Here is a 26,509-nt window from a genome sequence, read left to right as displayed (position 1 = left end):
ATGATGGACTATGTGGGGCCATTATTCTGTATGGAGGACTATGTGGGGCCATTATTCTGTATGGAGGACTATGTGGGGCCATTATACTGTATGGAGGACTATATGGGCCAATTATTCTGTATGGAGGACTATGTGGGGCCATTATTCTGTATGGAGGACTATGTGAGGCCCATTATACTGTATGGAGGATTATGTGGGGCCCAATATTCTGTATGGAGGACTATGTGGGGTCATTATTCTATATGGGGGACTATGTGATGCCCATTATTCTGTATGGAGGACTATGTGGGGCCCATTATTCTGTATGGAGGACTATGTGGGGCCAATTATTCTGTATGGAGGACTATGTAGGGCCCATTATTCTGTATGGAGGACTGTGTGGGGCCCATTATTATGTATGGAGCACTATGTGGGCCCATTATTCTGTATGGAGGACTATGTGAGGCCATTATTCTGTATGGAGGACTATGTGGGCCCATTATTCTGTATGGAGGACTATGTGAGGTCCATTATACTGTATGGAGGACAATGTGGGGCCATTATACTGTATGGAGGACTATGTGGGGCCCATTATTCTGTATGGAGGACTGTGTGGGGCCCATTATTATGTATGGAGCACTATGTGGGCCCATTATTCTGTATGGAGGACTATGTGAGGCCATTATTCTGTATGGAGGACTATGTGGGCCAATTATTCTGTATGGAGGACTATGTGAGGTCCATTATACTGTATGGAGGACTATGTGGGGCCATTATACTGTATGGAGGACTATGTGGCCCATTATACTGTATGGAGGACTATGTGGGGCCCATTATTCTGTATGGAGGACTATGTGAGGCCATTATACTGTATGGAGGACTATGTGAGGCCATTATACTGTATGGAGGACTATGTGGGGCCATTATACTATATGGAGGACTATGTGGGGCCATTATACTGTAAGGAGGACTAGGTAAGGCCCATTATATACTGTATAGAGGACTATGTGGGGCCCATTATACTGTATGGAGGACTATGTGGTGCCATTATACTGTATGGAGGACTATGTGGGGCCATTATTCTGTATGGAGGACTATGTGGGCCCATTATACTGTATGGAGGACTATGTGGGGCCCATTATTCTGTATGGAGGACTTTGTGGGGCCCATTATACCTTATACTGGTTGGCCCGCGACTTTGTCCAAGTTTTTCATTTTGGCCCTCTGTGTGTTTGAGTTTGACATCCCTGATCTAATGGGAATAGTAGTTGGTATTGTGAATCAGACACGGTGGGTGACTTTAGTTGGGTACACAAGGTTTTGGTTGGTTGTATTTGGACACAGAGGGCTACATTCTACATAAAATGTATTTTTAGTAAGAAAAATTAAAAGGATAAATGTTGAAATATGAATATAACAGATTAAAGTTTGTATCAAAAGTAGAAGGATAAATGTTGAAGCCTCGATACCGAGGCCAGGATATGGTGGACAGGTTTCATGATAATAGCTGTTTTCTTTTCTCATGCTAGTGACGGCAGGACCTGTGGTGATGTCATGGTCATGTGATCAGTCACATGAGGGGAGGAGTAAAGCTCCAGTTTTTTTTTTTTTTTAGCTTGGCATTTCCTGTCATGTGACCAGCAGGCCACATGACTGTGACATCACCGCAGGTCCTGTATACACCAGGAGGTGACATCTGCAGAGCAGCGATCGCTCCGGTACGTGAGTTTTTTTGTTGCTTTCTTTATCTTTTAGGTTGTTGGTTTCTTACAGCGCGGTTGTTATGTAGGGGGTGTACAGCCAATGCTCCAGCGTTTCGGAGAAAATATCGTTTGAGAAGATGGCCAGGGACTATTTATTTTTTTTTTACTCACAGTGGCATGTAAAAGTTTGGGCGCCCCTGGTCAAAATTCCTGTTATTGTGAACAGTAAAGCGAGTTGAAGATGAATGATCTCTAAAAGGCCTAAAGTTACAGATGACACATTTCCTTTATATTTTAGGAAAAAAATTTAAAAATGACAAAAAGGAAAATGGGCCGATGCAAAAGTTTGCGCACCCTGCATGGTTAGTACTTAGTAGCGCCCCCTTTTGCAGTATCACAGCTTTTAAACGCTTTTTGTAGCCAGACAAGACTCTTTCAATTCTTGTTTGAGGGATTTTCATCTATTCTTCCTTGGAAGATTCTTCCACTTCTGTGAGATTCCTGGCTCGTCTTGCATGCTCTGCTATTTTGAGGTCTAGCCACAGATTTTCAATAATGTTCAGATGAGGGGACTGTGAGGGCCATTGTAAAACCTTCAGCTTGCTCCTTTTGAGGTCATCTATTTTGGATTCTGATGTGTGTTTAGGATCATTATCCATTGTATAATCTTCCTCTTTTCACCTTCAGCTTTTTACACATGGTGTTATGTTTGCATCAAGAATTTGTTGAAATTTCATTGAATCCATTCTTCCCTCTACCCAAGAAATGTTCCCTGTGACATTGGCTGCAGCACAACCCCAAAGCATGATTGATCCTCCTCCATGCTTAATGGTTGGCGAGATGTTCTTTTCCTGAAATTCTGTGCCCTTTTTTCTCCACACATACCTTTGATCATTGTGGCCAAAGAGTTATATTTTACCTCATCAGTCCACAGGACTTGTTTCCAAAATGCATAAGGCTTGTTTAGATGTTCTTTTTCGTACTTCAGACGCTGAATTTTATGGTGAGGACGCAGGAGAGGTTTCATTCTGATGACTCTCCCATGAAGGCCATATTTGTGCAGGTGTCTCTGAACAGTAGAACAATGTACCACAACTCCAGAGTCTGCTAAATCTCTCTGAAGGTCTTTTGTAGTCAATCGGGGGTTCTGATTTGCCTCTCTAGCAATTCTACGAGCAACTCTCACTGACATGTTGCTTGGTCTTCCAGACCTTATCTTGATCTCCACTGTTCCTGGTAACTGCCATTTCTTAATTATATTTCAAATCGAGGAAAGGGCAACTTGAAAACACTTTGCTATCTTCTTATAACCTTCTCCTGCTTTGTAGACCTCCTGCTTAGAAGGCCATCGCCTGGCCTTTCCTAACCGATGATAGTGAACAAGCCATAACCCTATCAGACTAATTAAGGTCTGAAACCCTAGTCAAAATTATTTGAGCACACAAATCTCCAAGGGTGCCCTTGTGGGGCATCGGTGTACTCAGGAGAGATTGAACAACAAATTTTGGGGTCCATTTTCTTCTGCTATCCTTGTGAAAATGAAAATCTTGGGGGGCTAAAACAACATTTTTGTGAGAAAAATATATATTTTTCATTTTTACAGATCCACGTTGAAAATTCTGTGAAGCACCCGTGGGATCTAAGTGCTCACCACACATCTAAATAAATTCCTTGAGGGGTCTAGTTTCCAAAATGGTGTCACTTGTGGGGGGTTTCCACTGTTTAGGCACATCAGAGGCTCTCCAAAGGCGACATGGCGTTCGCTAATTATTCAAGCAAATTTTACATTCAAAAAGTCAAATGGCGCTTCCCTTCCGAGCCCTGCTGTGCGCCCAAACAGTGGTTTTCCCCCACATATGGGGTATCGGCATACTCAGGAGAAATCGCACAACAAATTTTGGGGTTAATTTTTCCTGTTAAAAAAAATTGGGTCTAAAGTAAAATTTTTGTGAAAAAAAGTTAAATGTTTATTTTTTCCTTCCACATTCCAAAAATTCCTGTGAAGCACGTGAAGGGTTAATAAACTTCTTGAATGTGGTTTTGAGCACCTTGAGGGGTGCAGTTTTTAGAATGGTGTCACTTTTGGGTATTTTCTGTCATAAAGGCCCCTCAAAGTGACTTCAAATGTGATGTGGTCCCTAAAAAATGGTTTTGTAAATTTTGTTGGAAAAATGAGAAATCGCTGGTCAACTTTTAACCCTTATAACTTCGTAACAAAAAAAATTGGGTTCCAAAATTGTGCTGATGTAAAGTAGACATGTGGGAAATGTTATTTATTAACTATGTTGTGTGACATATCGCTCTGCTCTGATTTAAGGGCATGAAAATTCAGAGTTCTAAAATTGCGAAATTTTAGCCAAATTTCCGATTTGTTTCACAAATAAACACAAGTCGTATCAAATAAATTTTACCACAATCATTAAGTACAATATGTCACGAAAAAACAATCTCAGAATCAGGGGGATCCGTTGAAGCGTTCCAGAGTTATTACCCCATAAAGTGACAGTGGTCAGAATTGTAAAAATTGGCCCGGTCATTAACGTGCAAACCACCCGCGGGGGATAAAGGGGTTAAAGTAATGTTGAAGCTCTGTTCATACCTTCATTTTGAATACTGTTTCTTTGCTCCCAAAAAATGGAACAGAGGAACAAATCTAAAAAATTGGAACAGATAACGGTGTGAACAGAACCTTTTTGCAAGAGCTGGCATCACGTAATAGTTTATTGATGTAAGCGAAACAGGAGGCACTGAATATGTGGGGAGGATAAAGTTCCTAGATTGTCACTGTCTAAATGATTATCAAATGGCAGGGGGTCAGAGCTGTATAGATTCACAGATTATAACGGGAGGCATCATTATGATAAAATATAACTAGCAAAGCAAACATCAGTGATATATTCACTATTATCCCAGTTCTCCGCACCCTCTGATATGTGCAGGGTCAGGTTCCTCATCAGCACAAAGCACAGAAAAGTTCCTGCTCCTCTGCGCACTTCATCTGTGCACTGCGCACCTACCGCCAAGGTTTTAAAGTAAGGCTTGAGCATGGGAAGCTTTTTTCGTCCCTGAAAAAAAAACAAAAAAGAGCAAATGCTATTGCCGATACAAAGGAAATAGCAACAGTGACCTCCCCGTAGTAATACGACTCCTTTACTTTGTGATACTGGTCTGCATTAGGACTCTCTGACAAACTCAGCTCTACTGCTAAATTTCCCTGTAGTCCACAAGATTGCAAGCAACTCAGCGTGTTGCTTTGCACTGCAGCCGTAGTTGCATAGTTAAATTCAACTCACGCCTTATGAGAAAGCCTGTCAGATTGGAGGTGAAACGCGCGTCGGAGCGCTTGCCTGTCGAACTTCCCTCTATTGTGGCTCTCCACTCTGCCTCCCACTTCATCCCTTGGTAAGCCTCTATTATCAATGCTCTGCCTATTGGAGGGGTGGACCTATTGTTAGGCACTATATACTTACTTACTTATACTTACTTACTTAGGCCCTTGATAGGATTGATACATTTTGTTGCCATTTGGGATCTTTGGTGGGTTCTTGGTAGATTGGTTATGCCATTGCTTCCAGCACATTGCACTTTTTTGTCCACTGAATTTCATGCTAATTTACTATGCACTTTATGCCTTTTCTAGTATTGTGTGTGTATATATATATATATCTTGCTTATGCCATGCTTACTCTCTGTTTCTCCTGGTTTCTTATCAGTTTTTTTGAGTAGGCATGTGGTTTGCGGATATGGGAATATGACTGATCGTCCCGTGACCATTTAATAATATGTGGGCCGTTGTTTGTGGGTTAGTTTGCTAAATTTCCCTGTTGTCCACAAGATTGCATAGTTAAATTCAACTTAATTAGTTGACTAACGTATGGCATCCCATGCGAGGCCATGGGATGCAATATGGAAAGAGAAAAGTAAAAAGAAACCAGCTCACCTCCATGAAGCAGCTGGGTGAACCACCACAACAACACCAGCTCTAATATTCCAACATTAGTTCTCACCTACAATACTCACTTTTCTGCAATATCTAATATAGTAAAACGCAACATAGATATTCTGAGAGAGGATTCAATCATGGATGTGTGGCGCCCCTGCGGGTTCAGTCGCTACAGAGGTACTGCATCTCACCCAGAGGTGTGGTGCCCCACTCTCAGGTAAGGATGGGGTACTGCTCGGGACCCACCCACCTGCATCCAACACTACACCATTCCAGACCAGCAGGCAGGGCAAGATGCATGTGCACAGTGCTGAGCCCTGTCCCTGGTTGGAAGTGGGGGGAACCGAGCGAGGGGGAACCATGTAGTGGGTGTGGTTGGAGGAAGTGGATCAGGGGAGCACCTTCAGTAGGCGTATAAGAAGGGAACCGTCTTGAGGGAGACAGGTCAGTCTGAGGAGAGAGTCAGAAGAGAGAGAGAGTGTTGGGAGCAGGAGCTCTGTAGGAGCTCTGCTCAGGAGGAGAGAGGAGCAGGGCCTAGACTGAGAGGCCCAGGAGGACAGACTGAGAGAGGACGGGAGCAGAGGGAAGGCTCCAGAGGAACACAGGGGATCCTAGGGGCATGGTGAGAGCAGGAAGCCACCCGTGCATCCGAATCTACACGGACGTGGAGGGATCAGGCTGCAGAGAGGGGACCGGCCCCTACACTAGTGGAGAACAACCAGGCTCAGCTAGAAAACCGGAGGCTACTGTACTTTCAAGGTGCAGCTGCTCACTACCACAATTATATCGCCGAAAAGGTGGCCGCATAGGATTCAGGGGACTGCACGTCGCCCGACAAGATCCAAGGCTACCGGCTTGGGACACTGATTGTGAGGCGCAGGGTAGGAGGGTGAGAGCTAGCGCAGGAAGACGACCGAGGAAGGCACATAGAACGGGGTCCCATTCAAGTACTCCTGAAATACCTGAGAGCTGCTGAACCGCTTCCTTGGTGAACACAGGACGGCGTGGGAGGTTACACACTGGCCCTAGTAACCTGGAGTCTTGAACAACTGTGAGTAAACCTTGAAGACTGCACCCCACTGTGTCCTGGAATTATTGCTGCGCCATCACCAGCCCTGCACTACACAGCACCAGCAACATCTACCTGATAACATCACTACATCCTGCCCTGGAGCTAAGCTCTGCCTGTGGAGAGCTGAACCAACTCTGCTGCACTAACATCAGCTCCAGAGGATCTGCACCGCAGCGGCGGCTCCATATAGCTACATACCACAGGTGGCGTCACGAACATTATATATAAAAACTTTATTCCCCTTTCTTTATTTCCCTTTAATTGACCGCCCTGGGTCACAGACCGGGTCACTGCCACCGTGACATCCCCCAACACCGACCGGCCTGGCTCCCGAGTACCCCACGACCCAGGGGGCGCGTCAGATGCAATACTAAAGGACGGAATTAGGGTAGTTCCACGTAGAGCACCAACAACAGGTAATAAAATCTCTCCAGAGCAAAGTCCATTAAAACGACTGGTAACTGGCTATCAACTAGTGGCTACCATAAGTGCGGTTTTAGCAACTGCAAATCATGTCTGGTTTCACCAAAAAAATGAACATTTACGGACAAAAATAATTCTAAAGTATATCCAATAAAAGGGTTTCTGAATTGTAACACTGATCATGTTATTTATATGATTGAGTGCACTATTTGTAATCTAAAATATATCGGATCAACTACTAGGAAATGTAAAGTACGGCTGAGGGAACATTTATACAATATTTCCCATCAATCTAATCGTAGTATATCTGGTGCTTCCCGACATTTTATTAATCGTCATAATAAATGCACTAAAGGCCGATTATCTTATCCTATAGAACATGTTCCCCGATGTGGCGGAGACAGACAAAATACTCTCAGAAATAGGGAGGCGTTTTGGATTTTTGTACTGGATACTAGAATTCCCTCAGGCTCAAATTATAGAAAAGAGTTTATGTTACATTCCTGACTTGGTGTCTCACTCTTGTTTTTAATATTCCCGTTGTTGTTGTTGTTGTTTTTTTTTAATTCACTCTTTTTACAATTCTTTTTGCTATTTTGGGTTGTTACCCACCTGCAGCACCTTTCTTGATTAGTGCCGGCATAAGAAGGGTCCTGCCCTCATGTCTGACACTTATTCATACCAAGTTTAAGAGCGGTCTTCGCTCGAAACGCGTCTGGTAGCGCACCCCTCCTTGGTGCCCTTGTTGTTTCCCCTTCAGTATTGTTTTTCTACTAGCTGGAAAAACATTATCGCCATTTGGATATTTTTTTTTTAAAAAAATTCTAAATAAACGACATTTGTTTTTACTATTGGAGTCTGTGGAGCTGGATCATCGTCTTTCCTATGGGATGCAATATGCCTCTGACCCTCGGCTCCTGCAAGCGTGAGCCGAGGGTCAGTGCACAGGGCTCCTATCCTCTCGCATGGGAGAATCGCAGCACAGGTGCGGAGGAGACGGAGAAAGTAATTCCTCCATCTTCACCATTGCCTGTCTCGGCGTATAACAGACTGCACTGGGATGACATCTGAGTGCAGTCCAATGTTTCACACACACCCATAGACTTGTATGGGTACGAGTGAATCGAGTCTCGCAGCCAAACCAGCATGAGAAAATAATGGCAGATCTGATCTGCCCCATAGAATAACACTGGTCCAAGTGCTATGCGTTGTTTTATCGCATAGCACTTGGCCGTGTTATACGATAGTGTAACCCCGGCTTTACTCTGACATTTGCAGGAATAATACCAGAAGCACGTTATAAGTGGGAGCTGCCCTTGAATTGTTATTTCATGGGTAATAGAAGTACTTACTAGAACAGACAACAGAAGTGACAGCTGCTGTATAAAAGAAGTGAATCATAGGTAACAAATTCTAGACTTTTTTTTTTTTTTTTTTTACTTTTCTTCTCCATCCAGCCCTGACCAAGGGAAAATTTGGCCCCGATCAAAACTCCACTGTTCTGAAAAAAAAAAAATTATGTGTTAAGAGGAATGACAGCTCTGTGTCAATGAGTATCTGGAGGTCATGGGTGTATGGATTATATTTATTTAAGATGTGATTAACTGCCAGAATGACTGTGTGATGGGGTATGCTACGTCACAGGTCAGCTATGACCAGGTGTTGGACCAATGGATGTTTTGCAGCATATCAAGTACATCACAAGAGTCCTGTAAATACCCTGGGATATGTTGTGGAAGAGGTTGAAGAGAGAAATCAAGCCACTGACCCAAACGTACGCCTAGTGACCCAATACCCGATATTATTAGGAGCATTGGAGAGGGGAAAGCCTGTCTTATGGGTTTTAGGTAGGGCGTGCTTGATAGGAATAACAGGATTATGAACGACTAGATATTCACATTCCGTTTTGGGAAAAAATTCCAAGGATAAACCCTCCTGTACAGTTGATTTTAAGTTTCTCCAGAAAAAATATAGTGGGGTCATGTTTTAGGGGAATATAGGTATTGGTATCCTCAAGCGTCTGTTCTATGGATGAAGCATAATCTCCGTCTTTAAGTACCACAACTGAATCCCCAATGTTATCGAACTGTTGTATAATGTCAGGTCTGATATCTAGGTTCTCCAGAGCTTCGTGTTCAGATTTGGATAAATCAAGAGTTTTTTTTATTTTTTATTTTAGAAAAACCATTGTATATTGTGTGGAATTCCCAGATCCTGAACTTCATGTAAGATTTTGCTTTTGCGCTCAGTCCTCCTTGTTTCCTCCATTTCTTTATCTAGAGAAGTCTCACAATATGGGCGTACCCACCGTGGGGAAGGGGGGGGGCAGCTGACCCCCCCCCCCCCTAGAAGCAGGCACACAAGCTGAACACCAGGGCCAGCGTCAGCACCCGGCGCAACCGGGCAAATGCCGGGGCCCTGAGCAGGCGGGGGGGGGGCCCTCACCGTCAGCGCCCGCTCCCCCCCCGCTTGCTCGGGGCCCCGGCACAATACTTACCTCTCCCTGTGCCTCCGCAGCAGCTCCTGCATCCTCCGCGGCTGCTGCACTGTAACGTCTCAGGTCAGAGGGTGCGGTGACGTCTTTACACCGCGCTCTCTCCTGAGCAGTCACAGCGCAGAGCGGGATGAGGCTGGCGACGCTGGAGCCCGGAGCAGCGGCAGCAGGTGAGAAGTGACGTGAGTATTTGATTTTTTTTTTTATTATATGGAGGCCTGTGGCAGTATAAGGGAGGGGGGTGAGGTGGGGGTGTGTGACATCCTGCATGGGGCATTATAAGGGAGGGGAGAGGTGACATCCTGCATGGGGTATTATAAGGGGGGGTGACATCCTGCATGGGGCATTATAAGGGAGGGGGTGTGTGTGACATCCTGCATGGGGCATTATGAGGGAGGGGGGGTGACATCCTGCATGGGGCATTATAAGGGAGGGGGGTATGACATCCTGCATGGGGCATTATAAGGGGAGGGGGGTGACATCCTGCATGGGGCATTATAAGGGAGGGGGGGTGTGACATCCTGCATGGGGCATTATAAGGGAGGGGGTGTGTGACATCCTGCATGGGGCATTATAAGGGGGGGTGACATCCTACATGGGACATTATAAGGGGGGGATGAAATCCTGCATGGGGCATTATAAGGGGAGGGGGGTGACATCCTGCATGGGGCATTATAAGGAAGGGGGGGTGTCATCCTGCATGGGGCATTGTAAGGTGGGGTGACATCCTACATGGGGCATTGTAAGGTGGGGTGACATCCTACATGGGGCATTATATGGGGGGGAACAGCCTGCATGGGGCATTATGTGGGGGGAACAGCCTGCGTGGGGCATTATGTGGGGGGAACAGCCTGCGTGGGGCATTATGAGGGGGGGGAACAGCCTGCATGGAGCGTTATATGGGGGCCAGTATTCTGTATGGAGCATTATATGGGGGCCAGTATTCTGTATGGAGCGTTATATGGGGCCAGTATTCTGTATGGAGCGTTATATGGGGGCCAGTATCCTGTATGGAGTGTTATATGGGGGCCAGTATTCCGTATGGAGCATTATATGGGGGCCAGTATCCTGTATGGAGTGTTATATGGGGGCCAGTATTCCGTATGGAGCGTTATTTGGGGGCCAGTATTCTGTATGGAGCATTGTATGGGGGCCAGTATCCTGTATGGAGCGTTATATGGGGGCCAGTATTCTGTATGGAGCGTTATATGGGGGCCAGTATTCTGTATGGAGCATTATATGGGGGCCAGTATCCTGTATGGAACGTTATATGGGAGCCAGTATTCTGTATGGAGCGTTATATGGGGGCCAGTATTCTGTATGGAGCGTTATATGGGGACCAGTATTCTGTATGGAGCGTTATATGGGAGCCAGTATTCTGTATGGAGCGTTATATGGGGGCCAGTATTCTGTATGGAGCGTTATATGGGGGCCAGTATTCTGTATGGAGCGTTATATGGGGACCAGTATCCTGTATGGGGCATTTTATGGCGGCCAGTATACTGTGTGGAGCAATTCGCCGGTTTCTGAGCTATTGTAGAATTTACAGTAGATATCACTCATGTAATGTAAGAAGTGAAATCTTTGCATTGTACTATATATATATTTCTCTTCGGTATCTGTGACCATGGCTTGCCTCCCCCCCCCCAGTTTTGATCCTGGGTACGCCCATGTCTCACAGGTAACATTTTCCCTTAATAGGCGATGGTCCTTTCCATCAGTGACCCCCCGAGGATGGAGCAGGACAGAGACCACATGGCGGCTCGGATATTAGACCTCACCCTGGAGATAATCTACTGGATCACTGGAGAGGTGAGAGCTTCACATCACATCACTCTGATCTCTAGTAATAAAGCCGGAGATGACGGGAAAGGTGAAGGATTCTCGGCCTCTGTGTAGTGATCGGCGTCTCCCCATACACAGGATCACACAGTAGTGAAGACGTCGTCTGGGGAGTGTGTGACCCCCCGTGTGTCAGGAGGGTGGAGCAGGACCCCCAGTGCCATCACCGAGCCTCCACCTCATTCACTGATACATGAGCAGAAGATCCTAGAACTGACCACCAGGATCACTGAGCTGCTGAGCGGAGAGGTGAGCGCTGCCGGGAATGCTGGGACATTATACAATAACGCCGGGGGAGGGGTCTGCTAATGACGGGTCATTGTGTGTGTCAGGTTCCTATAAGGTGTCAGGACGTCACCGTCTATTTCTCCATGGAGGAGTGGGAGTATCTAGAAGGACACAAGGATCTGTACAAGGAGGTCATGATGGAGAATCACCCGTCCATCACATCTCCGGGTAAGAGGAGACCTTCCTGGGTTGTAGAGGAGAGAACAGGTCTGAGAGTCGTCTAGATTCCCCATCATCTGCTCATCACATATAGACAATGTATTCAGACACTGCGGTTATTTCCTATAGATGGATCCAGTCCGAGAAATCCCCCGGAGAGATGTCCCAGTCCTCTATATTCCCAGGATCGGCCAGAAAAGGAGGAAAATGTCCCCCGGGATCATCAGGTAGATGAGATGAGATTTTTTCTAGTCCTCTAAAGATTGATGTAATAAGCTTCTCCAGCGTCAGTGGAGTATATACTGATCAGACATAACATTAACAATTCTCGCCTAATATTGTGTCGCTAGAACAGTTCTGACCCATCTAGGCACAGACTCCACAAGGCTTCTGAAAACATCAGCAACAAATCCTTTACAGTGTTTGTTGTAAGGTGAAGTCTCCATGGACTGTTCTTACTGTACACTCAGATACTCAATGGCTTCTGATGCCCGTTGCAGACTTTTTAAGCTTTAAACAGGAGTCATTATGGACAATCTGCATTATATGTCCTTTCTGTATTCACCAGCATTAACTTTTTCAGCAATTTGTATTACAGCACCTTTTATTCGGAATTGAACGAGACACGACCATTCAAGTGTGAATTAATAAGTCTTAGGTACCATTCTCCTTTTGCAGGTCCACCAGCGTTTTTCTTTGGATCATTTTTGATAGGTACTAATCACTGACTATTGGGAACACCCAACATTATTATTGGTACCATTTTGAGGCATATAGGAGACATGCTGTCTCCCGGGAACACGAGACAAGACCTGCTGTTTTACCGATGCTCTGACCCAGCCGTCTTGCTCTCACAATTTATCCAGTGTTAAAATCACACAACACCTTATTCTTTCCTTCTTCCAAGACATAAACTTCAGAAACTGATTGTTCATTTACTTTGTGATATATTCCACCTATAAGAGGCACAATTGCCTCAAGATAATCACTGTTATTAACTTCACCCATGAGTGGTAGTAATGTTATAGCTGATCGGTAAATGCTTTAATTGATCTTGAGGTCGGTATAAATGGTTTCTGCTTTTATATAAGATTGTGTTAAGCTTCCTGCTGCTTGGATATCTTCTTGGAAATTGATAGCCAATGCGGATAAATGTGAATTCCTGCAGTATTGATGTAAATTGAGATTGTTGATATTGTTCAACAATTTCGGTTCTCAAGTCCTCAGACAGTTCTCTTCTCCTCTTTCTGTTCTCCATGCTTAGTGTGGCACACACAGACAAACAATGCAAAGATTGAGGCAAATTCTCCTCCTTTTTATCTGGTTTCAGGTGCGATTTTCATATTGCCCACACCTGTTACTTGCCACAGGTGAGTTTGAACGAGCATCACGTGGTTGAAACAAAGTTATTTATCCACAATTTTGGAAAGGTGCCAACAAAGGAAATACATGTGTATGACAAAATGTGTAACTGCAATAATTTTATGGGAGAAATTTTTGGAACAATTTCAAGGGTGCCAACACATTCGGCCATAACTGTATATGAAAGAGTCATTCACTCACTTGTTAGGTACATAATCATTAAAAACATGAATGCAGTCCCACCCTCTTCCCCAAGTTGCGATCACAGGTTCCGTTTCTTTAGAAAACTAAAAAATACAGTAAAACCATGACTATCGAGAGCATCTACTCACAAATTTTCTGAGATTCGAGCCGTCGCTAGGTCGATTTATTGTTTTATGATGCGAGCACAGATTTGAGTTACGAGCGAGGGAGCTTTAGGACACCACGTGGTTATCCTGCCGTGCAAGCACCTCTGTCATTGCTGTTGCTTCGTTCTTCAACCATGGGTCCTAAGAAAGGGAGTTGCCCTGTCAGTTGCACTTTTGACCTTTTCTTGTGAATCATTTTCCTGGGGTGCCCTTTATTTTTAGCACTGCATGCTGCATACGTTTGACATGGGGTTGTACATAGGATAATGGTTATTTTTTGGTTTATGCTTGTGCTATTTTTCAGCGGCAGTACGTTACAATGGTGTGAAAAAGTGTTTGCCTCCTTCCTGATTTCTTGGATTTCTTATTCTTTTGCATGTTTGTCACTGAAATGTTTCAGATCACAAAACAAATTTAAATATTAGACAAAGATAACAGAAGTAACCACAAAATGCAGTTTTTATCCCCTTTACGACCTTGGGATTTTCCGTTTTTGCATTTTCGTTTTTTGCTCCCCTTGTTCCCAGAGCCATAGCGTTTTTATTTTTTGGGCAATATGGCTGTGTGAGGGCTTATTTTTTTGCGGGACAAGTTGTACTTTTCAACGCCATTACTAGTTGTACGGGAAAACGGGAAAAAAATTCCAAGTGCGGTAAAATTGCAAAAAAAGTGCAATACCACAGTTGTTTTTTATTTATTTTTTTTACCACATTCGCTGAATGCTAAAACTGACCTGCCATTCTTATTCTCCAGGTCATTACGAGTTCGTGGACACCAAACATGTATAGGTTCTTTTTTATTTAAGTGGTGAAAAAAAATCCAAAGTTTGCAAAAACAAAAAATAAAAATGGCGCCATTTTCCGAGACCAGTAGCGTCTCCATTTTTTTGGGATCTGGGGCTGGGTGAGGGCTTGTTTTTTGCGCGCCGGGCTGACATTTTTATTGATACCATTTTGGGGTAAATATGATGTTTTAATCGCCCGTTATTTCATTTTATTGCAATGTTGCGGCGACCAAAAAAATGTAATTCTGGCGTTTGGAATCTTTTTCTCGTTACGCCATTTACCGATCGGATTAATTATTTTTTTATATTGATAGATTGGGCGATTCTGAACGCGGCGATACCAAATATATGTATGTGTTTTTTTTTTAATTATTTTATTTTGAATAGGGTGAAAGGTGGGTGATTTAAACTTTTATATTTTTTTAATTTTTTTTATATTTTTAAAAACATTTTTTTACACTTCTTGCTTGCTTCTATAGTCTCCATAGGAGACTGGAAGCAGCAACTGTCTGATCGCCTCTGCTACATAGAGGTGATGAGCAGATCACCTCTATGTAGCAGAAATGCTCCTGTACTATGAGCGCCGACCACTAGGTGGCGCTCATAGCGATCTTTATATGACAACCACTGGGGTCTGCTGCAGACCCAGGATTGTCATGCCCGCCCATCAGTGACCCGCGATCACGTGACGGGGTCACCGATGGGTGGGGTAAGTGACACGCTTCCGGCGCGGCGCTGTTAAATGCCGCTGTCAGAGATTGACAGCAGCATTTAACTGGTTAACAGCCGCGAGTGGATCGCGATTCCACCCACGGCTGTTGCGGGCACGTCAGCTGTAAGAATCAACTGACATGTGCCCGGTTCAGTGCGTGCTCAGCGCCGGACATCCGTGCTGAACTGGGAGTGATAATACGCCCCAGGCCAGTAAGGGGTCTTTATTATTAAGGGAAAAAGAAATCCAAACCTACAGGGTCCTGTGTATAAAAGTGATTGCCCCTCTCCCTCCCTTCTTAAAATATAAATCAACTGTGGTTTATCACATCTTTGGGAAGCTGAGTTCACTTTCCCAAGCCACACACAGTCCTGATTACTGCCACACCTGTTCCCAATCAAGAAATCACTTAAATAGGACCTGCCTGACAAAGTCATGTAGACCAAAAGATCCTCTAAAGCTAAACATCATGCTGCGATCCAAAGAAATTCAGGAACAAATGAGAAAGTAATTGAGATATATTAGTCTGGAAAAGGTTATAAAGCCATTTATAAACTTTTGGGACGCCAGCAAACCATAGCGAGAGCCATTATCCCCAAATGGCGAAAACATGGAACCTTCCCAGGAGTGGCCAACAGACCAAAATTACCTCAAGAGTGCAGCAATGACTCATCCAAGAGATCACAAAAGACACCACAACAACATCCAAAGAAATGCATGCCTCACTTGCCTCAGTTATGGTCAGTTTTCATCAGTTCACCATAAGAAAGAGACTAGGCAAAATGGCATGCATGGCAGAGTTCCAAGACGAAAATCACTGCTGAGCAATTAAACCCCATAAAGGCTCATCTCCGTTTTGCCAGAAAACCTCTTGATGATCACAAAGACTTTTGGGAGAATACTCTGTGGACTGATGAGACAAAAGTTGAGCTTTTTGGAAGGTGTATGTCCCATTACATCTGGTGTAGAAGTAAAACAGCATTTCAGAAAAGGAACATCATACCAGCAGTAAAATATGGTGGTGGTAGTGTAATGGTCTGGGGCTGTTTTGCTGCTTCAGGACCTGGAAGACTTGCTGTGGTAAATAGAACCAAGAATTATGTTGTCTACCAAAAAATCCTGAAGGAGAATGTCCGGCCATTTGTTTGTGACCTCAAGCTGAAGCGCATTTGGGTTATGCAGCAGGACGATGATCCAAAACACACCAGCAAGTCCACCTCTGAATGGCTTAAGAAAAACAAAATTAAGACTTTGGAGTGGCCTAGTCAAACCTTAATCCGATTGAGATGCTGTGGCATGACCTTAAAAAGGCGGTTCATGCTCGGAAACCCTCAAATGTGGCTGCTAAGCCGGCGTCTAGAGGTGGGATGGACTGTGGGCGTGTGGAGCAGTGAATATTCATTTTCTTTAATAGCAGGCACACTGTTAGCCGCAGCCGTCAGCTCCTGCAGCGGCTGGGCGATCATGTGTGCCCGCTATTAAAGAGCATGAATATTCACTGCTCCCTATGCCCACCTCTTCAGTGCGTAGAGAAACTATGGTCGTGGGGAGCGGTGAATATTCATTTTCTTTAATAGCAGGCACACTGTTAGCCGCAGCCGTCAGCTCCTGCAGTGGCTGGGCGATCATGTGTGCCCGCTATTAAAGAGCATGAATATTCACTGCTCCCCACGCCCACCTCTTCAGTGCATAGAGAAACTATGGTCGTGGGGAGCGGTGAATATTCATTTTCTTTAATAGCAGGCACACTGTTAGCCGCAGCCGTCAGCTCCTGCAGCGGCTGGGCGATCATGTGTGCCCGCTATTAAAGAGCATGAATATTCACTGCTCCCCACGCCCACCTCTTCAGTGCGTAGAGAAACTATGGTCGTGGGGAGCGGTGAATATTCATTTTATTTAACAGGGGACACAGTGTTAGCTGCAGCAGCCGGCTCCTGCCTCCTGTGACCCGCTCCTCCCCTCCCACCATTCACAGCCACATTATAAGGTTCATTCAGACTATAAGATGCACCCCCCACTTTCCTCCAAAATTTTGGAGGAAAAAAAGTGCATCGTACAGTCCAAAAGATAGAGTGTTTATTGGTTAGTGCATTTTGACACTACTGTATCATTCTATTCTTGGTCTTCTAATTCAGTGGTCCCCAACCTTTTTTGCACCAGGGACCGGCTTGAAGCAAGATCATTTTTCTATGGCCCAGCAAGGAGGGGGTGGGGTGGGCGGGGCTTTGGTCATATGGGGGCGGGGTAATGGAGGGATTTGGAGTTTAGTGCATACTTATCATATAGTGTAGACCAGGTCCCCGCCAGGAGCTATGCCAGGAGCCCCACATAATGTGCTGTGCCAGGAGCCGCATCACTGAGGCCCCATCACGCCCTGCAGCAGGACAGGGCAGCTGTCCTGACAGCTGCTGTTCAGCTGCATTTACTTCATCCCAGGGGCGGACACAGACTGTAGTGGGCCCCTGTGCAAGAAATTTTTGGGGGCCCCCCCCGCCCTTCATAAGGCAACAAAGTTATGTAAACATAACCCCCCCATGTGCATCTCTCACCCCCCCATGTGCATCTCTCACCCCCCCATGTGCAGCTCACCCCCGTGCATCTCTCATCCCCCTCCGTGCATCTCTCATCCCCCTCCGTGCATCTCTCATCCCCCTCCGTGCATCTCTCATCCACCCCCCGTGCATCTCTCATCCCCTCCGTGCATCTCTCATCCCCTCCGTGCATCTCTCATCCCCCCCGTGCATCTCTCACCCCCCCGTGCATCTCTCACCCCCCTGTGCATCTCTCATCCACCCCCGTGCATCTCTCACCCCCCCCGTGCATCTCTCACCCCCCCGTGCATCTCTCACCCCCCGTGCATCTCTCACCCCCCCGTGCATCTCTCACCCCCCCCGTGCATCTCTCACCCCCCCGTGCATCTCTCATCCACCCCCCGTGCATCTCTCATCCCCTCCGTGCATCTCTCATCCCCTCCGTGCATCTCTCATCCCCTCCGTGCATCTCTCATCCCCCCCGTGCATCTCTCACCCCCCCGTGCATCTCTCACCCCCCGTGCATCTCTCACCCCCCCGTGCATCTCTCACCCCCCCCGTGCATCTCTCACCCCCCCCGTGCATCTCTCATCCACCCCCCGTGCATCTCTCATCCACCCCCCGTGCATCTCTCATCCCCCGCGTGCATCTCTCATCCCCCCGTGCATCTCTCATCCACCCCCCGTGCATCTCTCATCCCCCCCGTGCATCTCTCACCCCCCCCGTGCATCTCTCACCCCCCCGTGCATCTCTCATCCACCCCCCGTGCATCTCTCACCCCCCCGTGCATCTCTCACCCCCCCGTGCATCTCTCATCCACCCCCCGTGCATCTCTCACCCCCCCGTGCATCTCTCACCCCCCCGTGCATCTCTCACCCCCCCGTGCATCTCTCATCTCTCCCCTCCCTCCCATGTGCATCTCTCATCTCTCCCCTCCCCCCATGTGCATCTCTCATCTCTCCCCTCCCTCCCATGTGCATCTCTCATCTCTCCCCTCCCCCCCATGTGGATCTCTCATCTCTCCCCTCCCCCATGTGCATCTCTCATCTCTCCCCTCCCCCCCATGTGGATCTCTCATCTCTCCCCTCCCCCATGTGCATCTCTCATCTCTCCCCTCCCCCCCATGTGGATCTCTCATCTCTCCCCTCCCCCATGTGCATCTCTCATCTCTCCCCTCCCCCCATGTGCATCTCCCATTCCCCCCACTCCTAGTTAATTGTATTTAAAAAAAAATAAAACTTGTTATACTTACCCCCATGCGATCCCTGCAGAATCCTGGCGCTCGTCCAAATCGCTGACACCAGGTTCTCCTGACTTCCGGCCATGTGACGGCGCCGTCACATGACCGGAAGTCAGGGGAATCATGAAGGTGCTGACGCAGCAGCGCAGCGCTAAGATGTCCCGGACCCGGCGCTTAGCATGCGGCCGGGGGCCCCATGAGGAGAGAGACGCACAAGAGGGGGGCTCCGAGGGGGCTCCTACCGGCCGGGCCCCATACTGGAGTCAGGGCAGTCATGCCCTGATGGCGGCCCTGCTGGAGGCTGGAGGGGCCCCCTCTCCCCGCGGACCGGCTGAAAAACCCCAACGGCCCGGTCCTGGTCCGCGGACCGGCGGTTGGGGACCTCTGTTCTAATTGACAGGGTTTTAGCCCTATTATGGGCTTCTGTATATTTCTCTGTCATGTTTGACTTTTTAAATGTTTTTACTTGTGTTGCAGTTTTGGCATTAAATAAAAATAATTATTTGGTGATCACTGTACTTATGTAGCCTGTTTTTCTTTTTTCTTTGTTTTTCTAAGAAAGTGAGTACCAGCACTGAGAAGAAGAAAAGGATGATGTCCTTGGATATAAAGCAAGAAATCATCGAAAAACATCAGTGAGGTGTGCGAGTTGTCGACTTGGCGGGGCAGTACGGTCGTAGTACTTCTACGATATGTACGATTTTGAAGCAAAAGGGGTCAATAAAGGCTATAACGTCCGCCAAGGGAGTCGAGATTATTTCAAGGCTCCGGACCTCTGTCCATGAAGAGACGGAAAAATTGTTGTTGGTGTGGTTGACTGAGAAGCAGTTCGCAGGAGATACCATGTCCGAGAGCATCATCTGTGAGAAGGCACGAGACACTTACGGGATTTGGTGCAGCAGATGGCGAGAACATCAACAGACAAGGAAGAGTCATTCAAAGCCAGTCGGGGATGGTTTGATAATTTTAAAAAGGGGACCGGCATCCACTCCGTCATCAGGCATGGAGAGGCAGCAAGCTCGGATGTGAAGGCAGCTGACCATTTTATTATTACTTTTTCCGAACTGATAGAAGCCGAAGGATACATCCCCCAGCAAGTCTTCAACTGTGACGAGACAGGGTTTTTCTGGAAAAAGATTCCGAGGAGGACATACAGAACGGCAGAGGAGAAGAGCATGCCAGGCCACAAATCTATGAAGGATAGATTAACGCTTGCACTGTGCGCAAATGCAAGATTAAGCCGCTACTCGTATATCACTCTGAAAACCCCAGAGCCGTTATGTCTCATAAGATCCTTAACGAAAAACTGCAGGTTATGTGGAGAGAAAACCCAAAGGCATGGGTCACCAGGGAGTTCTTTCTGCAGTGGGCAAACGTGGTCTTTGGTCCATCAGTCAAGAAGTACCTTTTCGAAAATAACCTACTCCTGAAAGCCCTTCTCGTCCTTGACAATTCTCTCCTGCACATCCACCAAACCTTGCAGATGACATCCTTGAAGAATTTAACCTTATTCAAGCCCTCTATCTTCCAGCCAACACCACCCCTATCCTGAAGCCCATGGACCAGCAGGTGATTTCAAATTTCAAAAAGCTCTACGCCAAGCACCTGTTCCGCTGCTGCTTTGAGGTTACGGAGAGCACAAATCTCACCCTTCAAGAGTTCTGGAAGGATCACTACAATATTGTGTCCTGCCTCAGAATTATCGACATGGCCTGGCAGGGTGTTACTAGAAGAACCTTAAACTCTGCATGGAAGAAGCTGTGGCCTGAGGTTGTGTCAGAAAGGCACATCGAAGAATTTGAACCTGAAGTGTTAGTGGTGGAGGAGATTGTGTCCCTCGAAAAGTCCATGGGCCTGGAAGTGGATGAAGAAGACGTTAACAAACTAGTCGAGAAGCACAACGAGGAACTGACAACGGAGGAATTAAAGGAGCTACAACAGCAGCAGCATACGGAGGTTTTGCATGAAATTAACACTGAGGAGCCAGAGGTGGAGGAGGTAATCCATGCAAGCGAGATTAAGGAAATTTTGGGAATGTGGTCGAAAATTTCAAAGTTCATTGAAAAGAAACACCCTGAAAAAGTTGCAACAGGTCGTGCGTTGGCGCGGTGTAATGACACTTGCCTCACCCATTTTCGAAACATTTTGAAAGAGAAGAACAAGCAAACCTCCTTGGATAGGTTTTCATTGAAACGCCCTGCAAGGGAAAGTGAGGAAAGTGGGGCAAAAAAAGGCAAAGTGAAGATGATTAAATTAAGTTATTTAAAAAAAAAGAAAAAAAAGTACAGTACAATAGTTTATTACACGTTTAATAGTTTTTCATACAGTACTGTATTTGTTATTAATAAAGTACATTTTTCTTATTTAAAAAACAAATAACAAAAAAATTTGGTGTGGTTTTTGGGGTTCTGGAACGGATTAATAGCATTTCAATTCATTTTAATGGGGAAATTTAATTTGATATAAGAGCAAATTGAGTTAAGAGCTTGGTCACAGAACGAATTAAGCTCGTAAGTCAAGGTGTTTCTGTATAGTAAGAATGCATTTTAAAAAGTTTTGTTTTAGATAAATATATTTATATATATATATACATATAAATCGTATTCTTTTTCCCAATTCAAAAATAAAGAAAACATATTTGGTATTGCTGCATCTGTAAAAGAAAGATCTTTGAAAATATGACATTATTGAACCGCTAAAGTAAATGCTGTAGAGAGGAGAAAAATCAAAATGCTGTAGAGAGGAGAAAAATCAAAAAGTGACTATAACATTGTGTATAACTCACTATGCAAAAAAAAAATAACCTTTCGGACGCATAAAGGGAAAAAATGAAAAAGAGTTAGTCTCATTTTTTTTTTTTTTTTTTTACAATTTCAGAATTTTTGGTACTGCCCTGGAGAATCATCTTGCCGGGTCAATTTTGCCACAGAATAAACACCATTTTGCCCCACTTGGAATTTTTTTGCACGTTGTTCAGTACATTGTATGGTGAAATGAATGATGTCAATCAAAACTACAACTCGTGCAAAAAAAAAAAAAACAAGCCCTCGTATGGAGATGTTAGGGGAAAAATGTAAAAGTTATGACTGTTGGAAGAAGGTGAAGGGAAAAAAACGAAAGCATAAAAATGAAAATTAGCTCTGACCGGAAGGGGTTAAACAAGAAGAACAAAAGTTAAAACAAAAATAGAAAACTGAAAACTGAACAGATAGAAAGAAAAAAAATTCCACAAGGGAAATGGCACACATCATTAAATAGATATCTGAGACTGTGTGTTCAGTCTCTGCTCGCTGTGTCTGACTGACAGCTGCAGCTTGTACTGATCAGTGTGAGATATCAGCAGCAGTAGCATGGAGGAGGGACCCTGAGGAGCTGTCAGTCAGGTGAGTGGAGACTGAATACACTTGGACTGTCATTTACCATTAAGGACAATTTTCGGTCTTACCTTCTTGGCGATTATGACTTTCATCTGGATATAAGATAAACCGGGGTTCTGTTTCATTTTTCTCATGTTTTTAATGTGGAATTCTTGCAGGAAAGTTCTGCTGAAATGACAAAGGGATTTGAAACGCCTACATCAGTGTTAGTGACTGGTAAGATCCACTTCTAAACCTTATTTCACGTGTCAAAAGGTGACAAAAATGTCTTCTTAGTGATCATTTTTATTGTCCTTCTTTCTCTTTTCCAAGAATATTAAGGTGAAGGAGGACCTGGTAGAGGGGTGTGATCTGTAAAATCGGGTGGGGCATGGTTTACCCCAATCTCTACAAGGGATTATATCATGGGACCTTTCCATTTCTTAATTTCTTCCATATCCATTTTACTTTGTTTGCTGCTTGTTTTCATCTCTGTAAAGCTTAGGGTTACACAGCGACGTCGGCTGCGACATAAGTTGTGCAGCCAAAGATCGTAATGAGTAGCTGCTACATGGCAGCGCAATACGAATGATTGGGGTCCCATAGGACCTCTGCGTATAATGACCGCCATAAGCAAGTCTTAAAAACATCCAACTCGGTCTGATTTTTCATAATTTGCTTATCGCGGTCGGGGTACCCTATGGGGCGCAATTCAACTCCATTCATTTGTAATGTGCTGTGACGTAGCAGCGACGCATAACTATCTTTGGCCGCGCGACCAGTCTTGAGGTCAAAGTCGTAGTGTAGCTATTGCCTATAGCTTGATTGTTTTTTTTTAGTAAAATATACAAGGTTTTATTTCTTTTTGCAGTTGAAGATGGGATAAGAGGCGGCGGCTCCCATGGATATCCTCATTTATCCTCTTGTTATGATGTAGAAGATAACAATATCATACAAGTCAAATCAACGAGTGATGCATCGGCAGTTCTTCATCGCAAAGATATATCCTCTGACATCACTGATCACTGGATTTCTTCATCTGATAAGTCGCCGATTGGTACACAAAGGACTGGAGAGAGATGGAAACATTTTAAAAAGAAATCTAATCTTACCTTGCCTCAGCGAACAATGACAGATGAACGGCCATTCCCGTGTTCAGAATGTGGGAAATGTTTCGCCAAGGAATTTCAACTTAACAAACATAAAAAAACTCACACGGGAGTGATGCCATATTCATGTCCTGAATGTGGGAAGCATTTTAGTGAGAAAACCCGCGCCATAGACCACCTAAGAGTTCACACAGGGGAGAAGCCATTTTCATGTTCGGAGTGTGGGAAGTGTTTTAGTCGGAAATCATATCTCGTGACTCATCTAAAAATCCACATCGGAGAGAAGCCATTTTTATGTACGGAATGTGGGAAACGTTTTATTCATAAATCACATATTTTGGTGCATCTAAGAAGTCACACAGGGGAGAAACCATTTTCATGTCCTGAATGTGGGAAATGTTTTAGCAATAGATCACATATTTTGGGACATCTGAGAAGTCACACAGGGGAGAAGCCATTTACGTGTTCAGAATGTGGGAAATGTTTCGCCAACAAGTTTAATCTTGATAGACATAAGAGAACTCACAAATAGGAGAAAAAATTTTAACTTCTTAGTGGTGATCATTAAGGGGTCTTAGTCCTCAGTGCTGATTTTTATGGTTGTTGGGGGTTAAGTAACTAGTTTTCTCAGATGGTCAAAATGTTGCGGGTGTCAGCTATATACTACTGCTGCATCATCCACCATTGGTTTTTAGCACCAATTCATTGCCATCACGACAGTGATGGTTAACAAAGGGAGAGGCCTATCTCTTTAACCCTATCAGGGCCCCACGATTGCGGGTCCCAATAGTTGTAATGTCAACCCAAGGTCGTGCAGTGGCCTCTGGGTAAGGAGGTTTAACAAGGCTGTGCCATTGTAAAACTGACAGGTCTCCTGCACTGCGGTATAGAAGTACTGCAAAGTATTAGAAAGTGAAAAATATTCAAATCCCATAGTGGGACTAATGTAAAAGCAAGTTTTAAATAACATTTGTAAAAATCTAAAAAAAAAAAAAAAAAAATACAAGAAAGTAAAAGAAGAAAATGTAAAAACTTTCTCCTCCAAAGACGCCACTTGTGTAAAAAAATAAATAAAATAAACAAAACGATACACATACACAATTGGTATCACTACGCCTGGAATGATCAAAATTAGAAAAATAGTTACTGTTACATTATTTGTTCCATACTGTAAACACCGTAAAAAAAAATTAAAATACCCCCCAAAAAATGTAGCATTTTCACCATACTGACGCAGAAAAACTGAAATAAGAAGCTTTCATATGTAAAAAAGAAATGGCCTGCAAAATATAAGCTTCCTGTGGCTCTTTTGGCAATAAAATAAAAAGTTCCAGTTCTCAAAATATGGCGATTAAAGTTTGTAAAATATTGTTTTTCGAGTGGAAAAGTAACGAAGCGTAAAAAAACCTTTAGGTGTGATATCAGTGTAACTGTACCGACCTGAAGAATAAAGTTGTCTTATCACTTTTACGGCACAACAATGACCGATATAAAAAAAAAATCTGGAATTGCCGGGTTTTGTTTGAAAATGAATTGAAAAAAGTAAATAAAATATTATGTCCTCAAAATGGTATCAATAAAAACTTCATCTAGTCCCGCAAAAAAACCAAGCCCTCATTCAGTAACGTCAGGCAAAAAAATAAAAAAGTTACAGCTCTTAACCCCTTAAGCCCCGCGGGTGGTTTGCACGTTAATGACCGGGTCAATTTTTACAATTCTGACCACTGTCACTTTATGAGGTAATTACTCTGGAACGCTTCAACGGATCCCCCTGATTCTGAGATTGTTTTTTTCGTGACATATTGTACTTCATGATTGTGGAAAAATTTCTTCGATATCACTTGCGTTTATTTGTGAAAAAAATGGAAATTTGGCGAAAATTTTGAAAATTTAGCAATTTTCAAAATTTTAATTTTTAAGCCCTGAAATCAGAGCGATATGTCACACAAAAGAGTTAATAAATAACATTTCCCACATGTCTACTTTACATCAGCACAATTTTGGAACCAACATTTTTTTTTGTTAGGGAGCTATAAGGGTTAAAAGTTGACCAGCGATTTCTCATTTTTCCAACAAAATTTATAAAACCATTTTTTTAGGGACCACATCACATTTGAAGTCACTTTGAGGGGTCTTTATGACAGAAAATACACAAAAGTGACACCATTCTAAAAACTGCACCCCTCAAGGTGCTCAAAACCACATTCAAGAACTTTATTAACCCTTCAGGTGCTTCACAGGAATTTTTTGAATGTGGAAGAAAAAAATTAACATTTAACTTTTTTCACAAAAATGTTACTTTAGACCCAATTTTTTTTATTTTCACTGGGGTAACAAGAAAAAATGGACCCCAAAATTTGTTGTGCAATTTCCCCTGGGCACGCAGATACCCAATATTTGGGGAAGAAACACTGTTTGGGCGCACGGCAGGGCTCGGAAGGGAAGGAGCGCCATTTGACTTTTTGATTGTAAAATTTGCTTGAATAATTAGCGGACGCCATGTTGTGTTTGGAGAGCCCCTGTGTGCCCAAACTTTGGAGCTCCCCCACAAGTGACCCCATTTTGGAAACTAGACCCCCCAAGGCACCTTTATAGATGCATAGTGAGCACTTGGAACCCCCAGGTGCTTCACAAATTGATTCGTAAAAATGAAAAAGTGAAAAAAAAAACCACTTTTTCATTTTTACGAATCAATTTGTGAAGCACCTAGGGGTTCCAAGTGCTCACTATGCATCTAGATAGGTGCCTTGGGGGGTCTAGTTTCCAAAATGGGGTCACTTGTGGGGGAGCTCCAATGTTTGGGCACACAGGGACTCTCTAAATACAACATGGTATCCGCTAACAAATTGAATGGAAAATCGGCTCAAATTGTTAGTGGACACCACATTGCGTTTGGAGAGCCCCTCTGTGCCCAAACTTTGGAGCTCCCCCACAAGTGACCCCATTTTGGAAACTAGACCCCCCAAGGCACCTTTCTAGATGCATAGTGAGCACTTGGAACCCCCAGGTGCTTCACAAATTGATTCGTAATAATGAAAAAGTGAAAAAAAAAACACTTTTTCATTTTTACGAATCAATTTGTGAAGCACCTAGGGGTTCCAAGTGCTCACTATGCATCTAGATAGGTGCCTTGGGGGGGTCTAGTTTCCAAAATGGGGTCAC

The 26,509-nt window shown here is 44.5% G+C and overlaps 1 pseudogene; it reads left to right on the top strand.

Moving 5' to 3' along the window:
- The window catches only part of LOC141258604 (uncharacterized), a 31,512-nt pseudogene extending 6,822 nt beyond the window's left edge, over positions 1-24,690 (top strand).
- Positions 24,691-26,509: the final 1,819 nt, after the last annotated feature.

Source organism: Phyllobates terribilis, unplaced genomic scaffold (genome assembly GCF_046119375.1).
Source record: "Phyllobates terribilis strain yellow unplaced genomic scaffold, ASM4611937v1 Scaffold_3__8_contigs__length_932513732, whole genome shotgun sequence".
Lineage (NCBI taxonomy): Eukaryota > Metazoa > Chordata > Amphibia > Anura > Dendrobatidae > Phyllobates > Phyllobates terribilis.
The sequence above is the reverse complement of the archived record's forward strand: the minus strand, read 5'-3'. Positions and strand labels throughout refer to the sequence as shown.